Source organism: Moschus berezovskii, chromosome 5 (genome assembly GCF_049115385.1).
Source record: "Moschus berezovskii isolate FMDL1 chromosome 5, NW_MosBer_1.0, whole genome shotgun sequence".
Classification (NCBI taxonomy): Eukaryota; Metazoa; Chordata; class Mammalia; order Artiodactyla; family Moschidae; genus Moschus; species Moschus berezovskii.
Window position 1 is genome coordinate 66725348 of NC_142464.1, and position 13099 is coordinate 66738446.

A 13099-nucleotide genomic window follows, 5' to 3' on the forward strand; every position below is an offset into this window, starting at 1 on the left:
TAACACTCCTTCCTCCTCACTACCCTACAAAAGAATTTTAGCGGGAGTTTCAGCGTTGGAATTTATTTTTTAAACAAGAGAGACACACTATATACTGTAAGAAAACACAATATATGAAAGTTCAAATTTGCCAAATATAGATAAATACAGCATTTTACAGAAGGATTTGTTGATAGGGTCTTTTAAGTACAAAGTCTCTTTCAACTAGGGATTGATATATATGTTAAACATTTTAAGATCTTGTACAGGGCAGTTTCCCTGTGTATATATCTTAACATGTAACCTTCAGGGTACCTGGGGTTGAATCCCAACATATGACTGTGGCCTAATTACTTCATTCCTCTGAGCCTCAGTTTCCCCATCTGTAAAATGAAGAGAGTATATACCTGCCTTGTGAGGTTTAATGAACTGCTTGCTACACCATCCAGTGGGTGTTCTATAGCTCTTAGCTTCCTGTGGGTTCTCCTCTGCCTCCCCTGCCCCCTACTGAGACCAAGTGCGGTGGCTGGCAGGGAACAGAAAGAAAATTCAGCTCTTCTTTGTAGCTTTAGATGTTTCAGATTTATGTCATGTAAGATGTGACTTCAAACAAATAGGATCCAGACAGCAATGGCTGTTTCTGCCTTTCTTACATTTATTTTTTAAACAAATACTTCTATAGCATTTACCATGTGATAGGTCCATTCTAGGCATTTGACAAATACTGACTCATCTAATCTTTCAAAACAACCCTATGAAATGTACACTATTATTATTCCCATTTTACAGTTGAGGAAGCAAAACACAGATTGCTTAAGTAACTGGTCCAAGATCACATAACAGGTAAGTGGCACAGCCAGGATCTAGAGCCAGGCAATCTGGGTCCAGTCTCTCAGTAGGAGTCATGAACATGTTCTTTATGCTCATTAGGAAGCCCTGCTGAGCCCAAAGTAAGCTTGATGAACTACCAAAGCCAGCTCGGCACACTGCAAAATAACAGCAGGGCCAAAAGTATTGGCGTTGCAAAAGTCTCTGTTGATGAGCTTCGTGTAGCCGCACAGATCAGGGACACCTAGATGAAGCTGGCTGAACAAGCACCAGGCTGATTTCCCAGGCCTCTGGCGCTCTGCCCATCTCTCCACTCCCTCCACCTAGAGGGTGCAGCCTCTGCTCAAGTTTCTTCATCCTTCCCCACCCTCCTGGCTCAGTGAATATGATTTTCTAGCTATTGCAGCCAGAGTGGATGGGAGGGTGGCAGAGGAGGCATTAAGGTTACAAAAAAAAAATTTTTTTTTTGTTTGAAATGTTTTAATAACTTTTATTTTTTATGACAAAAGCCTTTGTTTGTTTGCCACAAAGGGGCTGACTCACCTCCATTTCCCACCTCCCTTCTTTCTTCAGCTTTCCAGCTAGCGGTAGACAGTGGGACATAAGTCTGTCCTGGAGTCCCTGGGATAGCTCTTGTTTTCCTGAGAAAGGCACCAGTCCTTCTGGTCCCCCTTTCTACTCTGAAAACACATGTGATGACTGGAGGGGCTGTGGACACCTCAAGATCATGAAGGAAAAACCATAAAAATTTCAGACTTTGGTCCTCACTTTTTGAGCCACTCAACCACTGGAGTTTGGCTTTTTGTTACTTGTAGCCAAGAGCAATCCTATCTACACAATGTTCCACACCATGTTCTGTATAATATTCGTTGTAGGAAAGTCAGAAAATCCAGGGGAAAAAAAAGAACAGAGGAACATATCAATTATATTCCTATCATCCAGAAATAACCAAAATTTGTATTTCAATACATAGTTCTTCAATTTTTCCTCTTACAGTTTTTTTTAAAAAATATAGAATAATGCTCTACAAATACTTCTTTGTGATTGATTCTTTTCCTTCCTATGTGCTATGGCCATCTTCCTATGTTAATTTACTTGTCACTGTATAAATGTTCCAAAGTTTACTTAATCAATTCCCTATTGTTGAACATTTGTTATTTGCAATTTTTAACTGTTGCAAACAATGACAGTGGGAACACGTTTGTAGATGCATCTCTTTCTGATGTTTTCCCTTAGGATTATTTCTTTAGGATAAATTCCCTAAACTTATGCGAATTGCTGAATCAGTAACAAGGTACAGTTTTTAAGCTTTATATCAGTTCAGTTCAGTTCAGTTCAGTCGCTCAGTCGTGTCCGACTCTCCGCGACCCCATGAATCACAGCACGCCAGGCCTCCCTGTCCATCACCAACTCCCGGAGTTCACTCAAACTCATGTCCACAGAGTCGGTGATGCCATCCAGCCATCTCATTCTCCGTCGTCCCCTTCTCCTCCCGCCCCCAACCTTTCCCAGCATCAGAGTCTTTTCCAGTGAGTCAACTCGTCGCATGAGGTGGCCAAAGTATTGCAGTTTCAGCTTTAGCATCAGTCCCTCCAATGAACATCCAGGATTGATCTCCTCCAGAATGGACTGGTTGGATCTCCTTGCAGTATAAGGGACTCTCAAGAGTCTTCTCCAACACCACAGTTCAAAAGCATCGATTCTTCGGTGGTCAGCCTTCTTCACAGTCCAACTCTCAGATAAAATGCCCTTCAGAAATGCTTCCCCAAATTTTATTATTTCACTTGTAGTGTGTGCCTTTCCCCTGTATCACTGTCAGTACATGGGATTATCATCTCTAAAAAAGCCGTCTGTCAGTTTAATAGACTGTTTACAGACTAATTTTTATTAATTTAATAATTAAGTTTGACATATTTTCATGACAGTATTTGCCATTTCTAATTATATTAATCACCAGTTATGTGCAGAACATAGGGCTAGATAGTTTGCATATATTTTTTAATTCTCCCAAATCCATTATTTTTGATTTTGTGAGTAAGTAAACTACAGCTCAGAGAGATTGAGTAACTTGCTCAAAATCACATAACTAGTAAGAGATCAAACGGGGCTTCATAACTAGGTTTTCTTGGCTCCAAAGAAGCTACTATGATAGATAAAGGGGTGGTGGCACTGGCACTGTATAAGCTCTCAAGTGCTAGCTGGATCAGCCAGAAACCAGTCGGAAAGAGGTGGCACTCTATAAGGGATAATTGGGGAGAATTGTTTACAGGAATGTGGGGAGGGTTAAGGGACTGGAGAAGACTCTTGAGAGTCCCTTTGACAGCAAGGAGATCAAACCAGTCAATCCTAAAGAAAATCAACCCTGAATATTCATTGGAAGGACTAATGCTGCTGAAGCTCCAATACTTTGGCCACCTGATGCAAAGAACTGACTCATTGGAAAAGACTCTGATGCTGGGAAAGATTGACGGCAAGATGAGAAGGGGGAGACAAGGGATGAGATGGTTGGATGGCATCACCGACTCAATGGCCATGAGTTTGAGTAAGCTCCGGGAGATGGTGAAGGATATGGAAACCAGGCCTGGCGTGCTGCAGTTCATGGGGTCTCAAAGAGTCAGACATGACTTAGTGACTGAACGAGAGCAACAGGGGCTGATGAAGTACCAAGAGATTATCAATGACTGGAAATCACAGTCATCCCAGGTCTGAAAGGGCAGAAAGAAAAGCTCTTATGGGGATCTGGTGATATCTGTAGCTGGGGGAGAGTGGCTACCTAACAAGAGCTGTGCTCATTGATAGAGAAGCCCAACCACTGCCAAAGCACAGAGCAAGGGGGACACAACACTACACCCAGCTCTCATCTTCTGCGGGGGACACACTTTAACTGAATCTGACCGGAAGCCAAAGGACAAGAAATCCCGGATGAATCATGCAAGAAAACTAACCTCTGAAACACATGACGAGGGAAAGGAGGGTGGAGAATGGACCTACTGGGGCAGTCTGGCTCTATATTATCTTTAGAAGAGCAGGACAATACTACCCTGCAACTTAAATACCCATGTACATGTGTGCTCAGTTGCTTCAGTTGTGTCTGACTCCTTGTGACCCCAAGGACCATAGCCAGCCAGGGTCTTCTGTCCATAGGATTCTCCAGGCAAGAATACTGGAGTGGGTTGCCATGCCTTCCTCCAGGGGATCTTCCTGACCCAAGGATTAAACACACGTCTGTTAAGTCTCCAGCATTGGCAGATAGATTCTTTACCACTAGAGCAACCTGGAAATCCTTTAAAACCCATGATAAAACTTTAAAACCCATGTTCAAGGCTGGTATACGATGAAATGCAACCACGAAGTGAAGGGCTGAGAACAACCTGGTATATAAAAAATGTTCAATAAAAATAAGATACTATTGTTTTCACACTTAGAAATAGCACCAGACATGGATCACTCCAGATTCTTCTCATTATCCTTTTATTCATTGGCAACTCAGCCCTCAAACTATTTGCTGTAAAATGAGAGCAAACTATAAAAACAAAGCAAAAAATAAGTAAATAAATAGAAAGAAAGGGGGGAAAATACCCAATTTCTACTCCTTGGGAACATACCTGGGCACATTTCCCAGACTCCCTGTGCTAAGCTATGGCCATAGGAGTATGTTCCTGCTAATGGAACTGATGAGTACGATTTCCAGGCCTGGCCCATACGAACCTCTCACACACATTTCTTCCTGCCATCTCCTCTTTTGCCAACTTAGTGCCAGTGAGCAAGACATCCTCAGAATCCCTATTTTGAGAAAGAGTCCCTTGCCAGTTTGTATTTGAGCAGAGCCCCCATCCCACCCAACCTCTCCTGACCTGGAATTGCCTTGGCTCCATAATTATGGAAGGGTGAACTATAAGTTGATGATGTTAAGCTATTGATACATGAGAGCTTCTTTGCAATAGCATCTAGTGCTAGCATCATTAAGACAAAGACCAAAGTATTAGTGCAATATTCAGACAAGGAGCCAGACCAGCATTGACAGAAATTAATAAATGCACAGAGAGGCTTCTCAGGAAGGAAACCTTCAGGTCTAAGGTCTCCAACTTTACTTTCCATGATGAGAACTTAGTTGTGGTTTACTTGGATTATTATGCTCCACCAAGAATCTCTAATAAAAATCCTTGACAATGATGCGAAAGATCCAAAACTGAGAGATCTGGCACTGTTTTTCATCAGCTTGAGAAGTTTTCGGTGATGTTCAGTGCTCACTCCTTCAGAGAAGTGGACCTCAGGCAAATGACTCAACTTCTTCAAGTTATGGACAAGAACTGAAAACAGTGTCAAACACACAGCTGGCAGTCAGTGCAGGCTTGATGAATAAGAGAATAAAGTGAGAAAAAGAGATGAAAATTTGGTCCCTCCCTTCTTTTCCTCAATGAAGCCTATGTCTGACTCCTGTGGTTCCTCGTCTCAGGAGATTCAGTTCAGTTTAGTCAGTCAGTTGTGTCTGACTCTTTGCAACCCCATGGACTGAGGCACGCCAGGACTCTCTGTCCATCACCAATTCCCGGAGCTTGCTCAAACTTATGTCCATCAAGTTGGTGATGCCATGAAGCCATCTCATCCTCTGTCATCCCCTTCTCCTCCTGCTTTCAATCTTTCCCAGCATCAGGGTCTTTTCCAATGAGTCAGTTCTTAGCATCAGGTGGCCAAAATATTGGAGTTTCAGCTTCAGCACCAGTCCTTCCAATGAATATTCAGGACCGATTTCCTTTAGAACTGACTGGTTGGATCTCCTTGCAGTCCAAAGGACTCTCAAGAGTCTTCTCCAGTGTCACAGTTCAAAAGTGTCAATTCTTCAGCTCTCAGCTTTCTTTACAGTCCAACTCTCACATCCATACATGACTACTGGAAAAGCCACAGCTTTGACTAGACAGACCTTTGTTGGCAAAGTAATGTCTCTGCTTTTTAATATGCTATCTAGGTTGGTCATAGCTTTTTTTCCAAGGAGCAAGCATCCTTTAATTTCATGGCTGCAATCAGCATCTGCAGTGATTTTGAAGCCCAAGAAAATAGTCTGTCACTGTTTCCATGTTTCCCTCTCTACTTGCCATGAAGTGATGGGACCGGATGCCATGATCTTAGTTTTCTGAATGTTGAGTTTTAAGTCAACTTTTTCACTCTTCTCTTTCAGTTTCATCAAGAGGCTCTTTAGTTCTTCTTCGCTTTCTGCCATAAGGGTGGTGTCATCTGCATATCAAACTTCCATAAATCTAAAACATATGTAAAATTGTGAATCAGGATCCGTGTAACTTTTTTTTTCCCCCTTAGAAGGTCAATCTTTCAGATAATTCTCAGTAAAAGTGGTCATGTCCCTAATGGACAGGAAAATTGTAGCAAAGTGAGTTTAGAGAACTTGCCTTAAGTTTACACAGCCAGGCAACTGCATCCAGACTCAATTCTCCAGGAAGACAGCAGAACTGACTTCTCATGCTTCCTGGAACATGCATTTCATTTGAAGAATTAACACCCACAGGCTTTTTGACTCAGATACTTAGTTCTAAGAAACTGGTTTACCCCTCACGGCATCCTTCATTAAGATGAAACCACCGATCAGTCCTTTCCTTCAGCTGCATAAATCGGCTCTTCTGGAGGACACTCAGCAGAGGGATGCAGGATTTCTGTGTCCTTTCCCTGAATGGGAGATGGAGCATCAGCATTTCCAGAATTGGCGGTTCTGATACCTTGGCCCAAGATGATCAGTGATCCTATTATTTCATCACCTGCTGACTCCCTTCAGACACTGGATTCAATTAAGACAAATGGTTTTCAACCTCAGTTTCACTTTAGATTTACCCTAGGGGAAATTTTCAAAATCCCCCTGCCCATAGCCAGCCTGCACCCTAGACCAATTAAATCCAACCCTCCAAAGAAAGGACTCAATCTAGAGTATTTGTTTTAAAATTGTGATGTGTAGCCAAAGTTGAAAACCACTAAGCGAGAGAAAAAACGTACTGCTTAGACTAAACGTACTGCTTTTACATACACTCCAGTACTCTTGCCTAGAAAGTCCCATGGATGGAGGAGCCTGGTAGGCTGCAGTCTGTGGGGTCGCTAAGGGTCGGACACAACTGAGCGAGTTCACTTTCACTTTTCACTTTCACACATTGGAGAAGGAAATGGCAACCCACTCCAGTGTTCTTGCCTGGAGAATCCCAGGGATGGGGGACCCTGGTGGGCTTCTGTCTATGGGGTCACACAGAGTCGGACACGACTGAAGTGACGCAGCAGCAGCAGCAGCAGCAGCCCTTTTTCTCCTTCCAACTCAGAGAGACTCTGTAACTTTTCTAAAGATCACAACTGGAAAGTGGCAAAGCACAGCTTTAAATCCAGATCATTGTAATTCCTGGATTTGAAGACGTACTTTCATTGCAGGAACATATGGCTTCCTAAAAGCTATCTATAAAACACAGATTCAGTGATGACCAAAGGAGTCACCATCAAGCACCTGGTATGTAGGAGATGGGCCTGAATAATCTCTATCTCTCCATTTCTCTGCCTATTCATTTATCTAGAACGTTCCTCCTGGCCATGCTATGACATGACACCAAGACTTTAGGTTAGGGAACTTGGGGTTAATCTCAGTGACTATGTAGTCATTACGCCTTCTTTATACACTAACCATGTTACACCGAAATTTCATTGTATGGGATGTTAGGTTTTAGGCCACTTAAATTGATGAAATATATGTAAAAATATGTATTTTTACCCATAGCAATCATGTTATAGATGTTTTAACGCTCTGCAGTCAGACACGACTGAGTGCCTTCACTTTCACTCTTCACTTTCATGCCCTGGAGAAGGAGAAGGCAACCGACTCCAGTGTTCTTGCCTGGAGAACCCCAGGGACGGGGAAGCCTGGTGGGCTGCCGTCTATGGGGTCACACAGAGTCAGACACGACTGATGCGACTTAGCAGCAACAGCAGTCATTACTTCTCTCTTGTCATTATAGAATGGGATAATTCTCCATTTAATTCATGGAAAGTTAAAAAAACTAAGATGAAGGCATCTGACTCCATCATGGAAAATAGAAGGGGAAAAAGTGGAAGCAGTGACAAATTTTATTTTCTTGGGTTCCAAAATCACTACAAACAGTGCCTGCAGCCATAATATTAAAAGGCACTTGCTCCGTGGAAGGAACTATGACAAACCTAGACAACATATTAAAAAACAGAGACATCACTTTGCTGACAAAGGTCCATATAGTCAAAGCTATGGTTTTTCCAGTAGTCATGCATGGATGTGAGAGCTGGACCATAAAGAAGTCTGAGAGCTGAAGAATTGATGTTCTGGACCTGTGGTGCTGGAGAAGACACTTGAGAGTCCCTCAGACTGCAAGGAGATCAAACCAGTCAACCCTAATGGAAATCAACCCTGAATATTCATTGGAAGGATTATTGCTGAAGCTGACTGAGCTCCAATACTTTGGCCACCTGATGTGAAGAGCAGACTCATTGGAAAAGACCCTGATACTAGGAAAGACTGAAGGCAAAAGGAGTGGGGGTGGCAAAAGATGAGATGGTTAGATAGCATCCCAATGGGCATGAGTTTGAGCAAACTTGAAGAAATAGTAAAGGACAGGGAAGCCTGGTGTGCTGCAGTCCGTGGGGTTGAAAAGAGCTGGACATGACTTAGTGAGTGAACAGTAGCAACAACAATGTCGACCTTAGTGGCACTGCCCACTCACGAAGTTGAAACCTGGTGTAACCAGATCATCTATCCATTCATCACTGTCTTCATAAGACTAGAACAGAGGCCTGTGCCCTAGTAATTCTGAATTTTTCCCCTTTCTTCTAGTCTATTTATGAGACTTGCAAATCATTAAAAAATGTTTTTCTGACTTGGTGACGTTCATTCAAACAGGATATGAATGGGAGCAGGAGCTTTAAGACAAGATGCCTCCTTCAAGATGCTCCATTGTGTACGACTCTTTGTGACCCCATGGACTGCAGCCCAGCAGGCTCCTCTGTCCATGGAATTTTCCAGGCAAGAATAATGGGGTGGGTTACCATTTCCTATTCCAGGGGATCTTCCTGACCCAGGGATTGAACTCATGTCTCTGGCATCTCCTGCATTGGCAGATAGATCCTTTACAAACTCCACCACCTTGGAGGCCTCCTTGGAGTGAAACAAATGTTTGCAAAAAAGTAATGCTTCCAAGGAGGAAAGGAAATGACATTGTTCAGAATGCCTCCATCTGCTGACAGGTACTGAAGCGTTTGACTGAAGCAATAATAGTAATGACAGCTAATGTTTACTGCAGCCTTTTATTCCGGGCATTGTCTGAAGTGCACATTGGTGAGAAAGAGATCCAGGATTCAAACCCAGGCAGTCTGAATCCAGAATCTGGTTCCTAACTTCATGGTTATATTTTGGGAGCCACCAGTGGGCTGCAGGGATGTTTAAGAGGCAGTGGGGTCCCATGTCAACCTCAGAGGAAGAGGAATGAAACATGGAGCTGGCCATCACCATGCGTTTATCCTTCCTTTATCTTCCTTTTCTTCCCAATTATTGTTTACCAAGTTGAAGAAAATAAGGAAAACCACTAGACCATTCAGGTATGACCTGAGTCAAATCCCTTACAATTATACAGTGGAAGTGACAAATAGATTCAAGAGATTAGATCTGATAGACAGAGAGCCTGAAGACCTATGGATAGAGGTTCATGACATTGTACAGGAGGCAGTGATCAAGGCCATCCCCAAGAAAAGAAGAGCAAAAAGGCAAAATGGCTGTCTGAGGAGGCCTTACAAACAGCTATGAAAAGAAGAGAAGCTAAAGGCAAAGGAAAAAAGGAAAGATATACCCAACTGAATGCAGAGTTCCAAAGAATAGCAAGGAGAGATAAGAAAACCTTCCTCAGTGATCAATGCAAAGAAATAGAGGAAAATAATAGAATGGGAAAGACTAGAGATTTCTCAAGATAATTAAAGCTATCAAGGGAACATTTCATGCAAAGATGGGCTCAATAAAGGACAGAAATGGTAGGGACCTAACAGAAGCAGAAGATATTAAGAAGAGGTGGCAAGAATACACAGAAGAACTATACAAAAAAGATCTTCATGACCCAGATAACCATGATGGTGTGATCACTCACCTACAGTCAGACATCCTGGCATGTGAAGTCAAGTGGGCCAGAGGAAGCATCACTATGAACAAAGCTAGTGGAGGTGATGGAATTCCAGTTGAGCTATTTCAAATCCTAAACAATGATGCTCTGAAAATGCTGCACTCAATATACAAGCAAATTTGGAAAACTCAGCAGTGGCCACAGGTTTGGAAAAGTTCAGCTTTCATTCCAATCCCAAACAAAAGCAATGCCAAAGAATGTTCAAACTACCACACAATTGCACTCATCTCACATGCTAGCAAAGTAATGCTCAAAATTCTCCAAGTCAGGCTTAAACAGCGTGTGAACTGTGAACTTCCAGATGTTCAAGCTGGATTTAGAAAAGGCAGAGGAACCAGAGATCAAATTGCCAACACTGGTTGGATCATCGAAAAAGCAAAGGAGTTCCAGAAAAACATCTACTTCTGCTTTATTGACTATGCCAAAGCCTTTGACTGTGTGGATCACAACAAGCTGAAGAAAATTCTGAAAAAGATGGAAATACCAGACTACCCTACCTGCCTCCTGAAAAATCTGTATGCAGGTCAAGAAGCAACAGTTAGAACTGGACATGGAACAACAGACTGGTTCCAAATCGGGAAAGGCTGTATTTTGTCACCCTGCTTATTTAACTTATATTCAGAGTACATCATGTGAAATGCAGGGCTGGATGAAGCACAATCTGGAATCAAGATTGCCAGGAGAGATATCAATAACCTCAGATATGCAGATGAAACCACCCTTATGGCAGAAAGTGAAGAAGAACTAAAGAACCTGTTGATGAAAGTGAAAGAGGAGAGTGAAAAAGTTGGCTTAAAGCTCAACATTCAGAAAACTAAGATCATGGCATCCGGTCCCATCACTTCATGGCAAATAGATGGGGAAACAAAGAAAACAGTAAGAGACTTTATTTTCTTGGGCTCCAAAATCACTGCGGATGCTGATTGCAGCCATGAAATTAAAAGATGCTTGCTCCTTGGAAGAAAAGCTATGACCAACCTAGACAGCATATTAAAAAGCAGAGACATTACTTTACCAACAAAGGTCTGTCTAGTCAAAGCTATGGCTTTTCCAGTGGTCATGTATGGATGTGAGCGTTGGACCATAAGAATAAGCTAAGCTTAAGCTAAGCGCCAAAGAATTGATGCTTTTGGACTGTGGTATTGGAGAAGACACTTGAGAGTCTCTTGGATTGCAAGGAGATCAGGCCAGTCAATCCCAAAGGAAATTAATCCTGAATATTCACTGGAAGGACTAATGCTAAAGCTAAAGCTCCAGTTCTTTGCCCACTTGATGTTAAGAACTGACTCACTGGAAAAGACTCTGATGCTGGGAAAGATTGAAAGCAGGAGGAGAAGGGGATGACAGAGGATGAAATGGCTGGATGGCATCACCAACTTGATGGACATGAGTTTAAGCAAGTTCTGGGAGTTGGTGATGGACAGAGAAGCCTGGCATGCTGCAGTCCATGGGGTCGCAAAGAGTCAGACACGACTGAGTGACTGAACTGAACAAACCACATTAATTTTTTCCTGATTAGAAATGCCTTAAATTCCCTTCCAACTTTATAAAATTTACTCCAATTAAAATATTGTTTAAGGTTATACTATCTGGGTGGGCTCTACTGGGAGGTTGCTAAAAGGAGAGGGACTTCTGGAGGTGGAGGATCTGAGCAGGAACTCAGTTCAGTTCATTTCAGTCGCTCAGTTGTGTTTGACTCTTTGCGACCTCATGGACTGCAGCACGCCAGGGCTCTCTGTCCATCACCAGCTCCTGGAGTTCACTCAAACTCATGTCCATTGAGTTGGTGATGCCATCCAACCATTTCATCCTCTGTCATCCCCTTCTCCTCCTGCTTTCAATCTTTCCCAGCATCAGGGTCTTTTTCAATGAGTCAGTTCTTGGCATCAGGTGGCCAAAGTATTGGAGTTTCAGCTTCAGCATTAATAATTCGAATGAACATTCAGGACTGATTTCCTTTAGGATGGACTGATTGGATCTCCTCGCAGTCCAAGGGACTCTCAAGAGTCTTCTTCTACACCATTGTTCAAAAGCATCAATTCTTCGTTGATCAGCTTTCTTTAAAGTCCAACTCTCACATCCATACATGACCACTGGAAAAACCATAGCTTTGACTAGAGAGACCTTTGTTGGCAAAGTAATGTCTCTGCTTTTTAACATGTTGTCTAGGTTGGTCATAGTTTTTCTTCCAAGGAGCAAGCATCTTTTAATTTCATGACTGCAATCAGCCTCTGCAGTGATTTTGGAGCACCCAAATACAAAGTCTGTCACTGTTTCCATTGTTTCCCCACCTATTTGCCATAAAGTGATGCGACCAGATGCCATGATCTTGGTTTTCTGAGTGTTGAGTTTTAAGTCAACTTTTTCACTCTCCTCTTTCACTTTCATCCAGAGGCTCTTTAGTTCGTTTTCTACCATAAGGGTGGTGTCATCTGCATATCTGAGGTTATTGATATTTCTCCCAGCAATCTTGATTCCAGTTTGTGCTTCATCCAATCCAGCGTTTTTGATGATGTACTCTGCATGTAAGTTAAATAAACAGTTTAGAGCAGGACCTAAAGGTGCTGAATCTCTAGATGGAGTGAGTCATTTCAAAGAACTTGAACCCAGGCAGCCCTTGTGTGCGTGCTTAGTTGCTCATTCATGTACGATTCTTTGAGACCCCATGGACTGTAGCTCTCCAGGCTCCTCTGTCCATGGCATTTCCCAGCAAGAATACTGCAGGGGGTTGCCATTTCCTCCTCCAGGGGATCTTCCCACCCAAGGATCAAACCCACATCTCCTGTGCCTCCTGCATTGCAAGCAGATTCTTTACCTCTGAGCCACTGGGGAAGCCCAGGCAGCCAGGCAGTAGCTAAAAGATTCTCAGGAAAAGAAATCAGGCCAAAGAATTACAATCCTATCTCTTTCTTCTGGAATAAATGTCTTTAAAATGGTTTTCAAAGTCTGGTATAGAAAATCCACATTTTATTATCTTGTTGGAAGCCACACACTCTTTGGACCAGCAAAGCCTGCTGGAAAGGGAACCAGTGCACTCAAACCCACCGCTCCCAGCAGCTCATTGTGGATCCCGACCTGGGCAAGTGGCTTCACCTCTCAGTACCCTTGCCTGTAACATG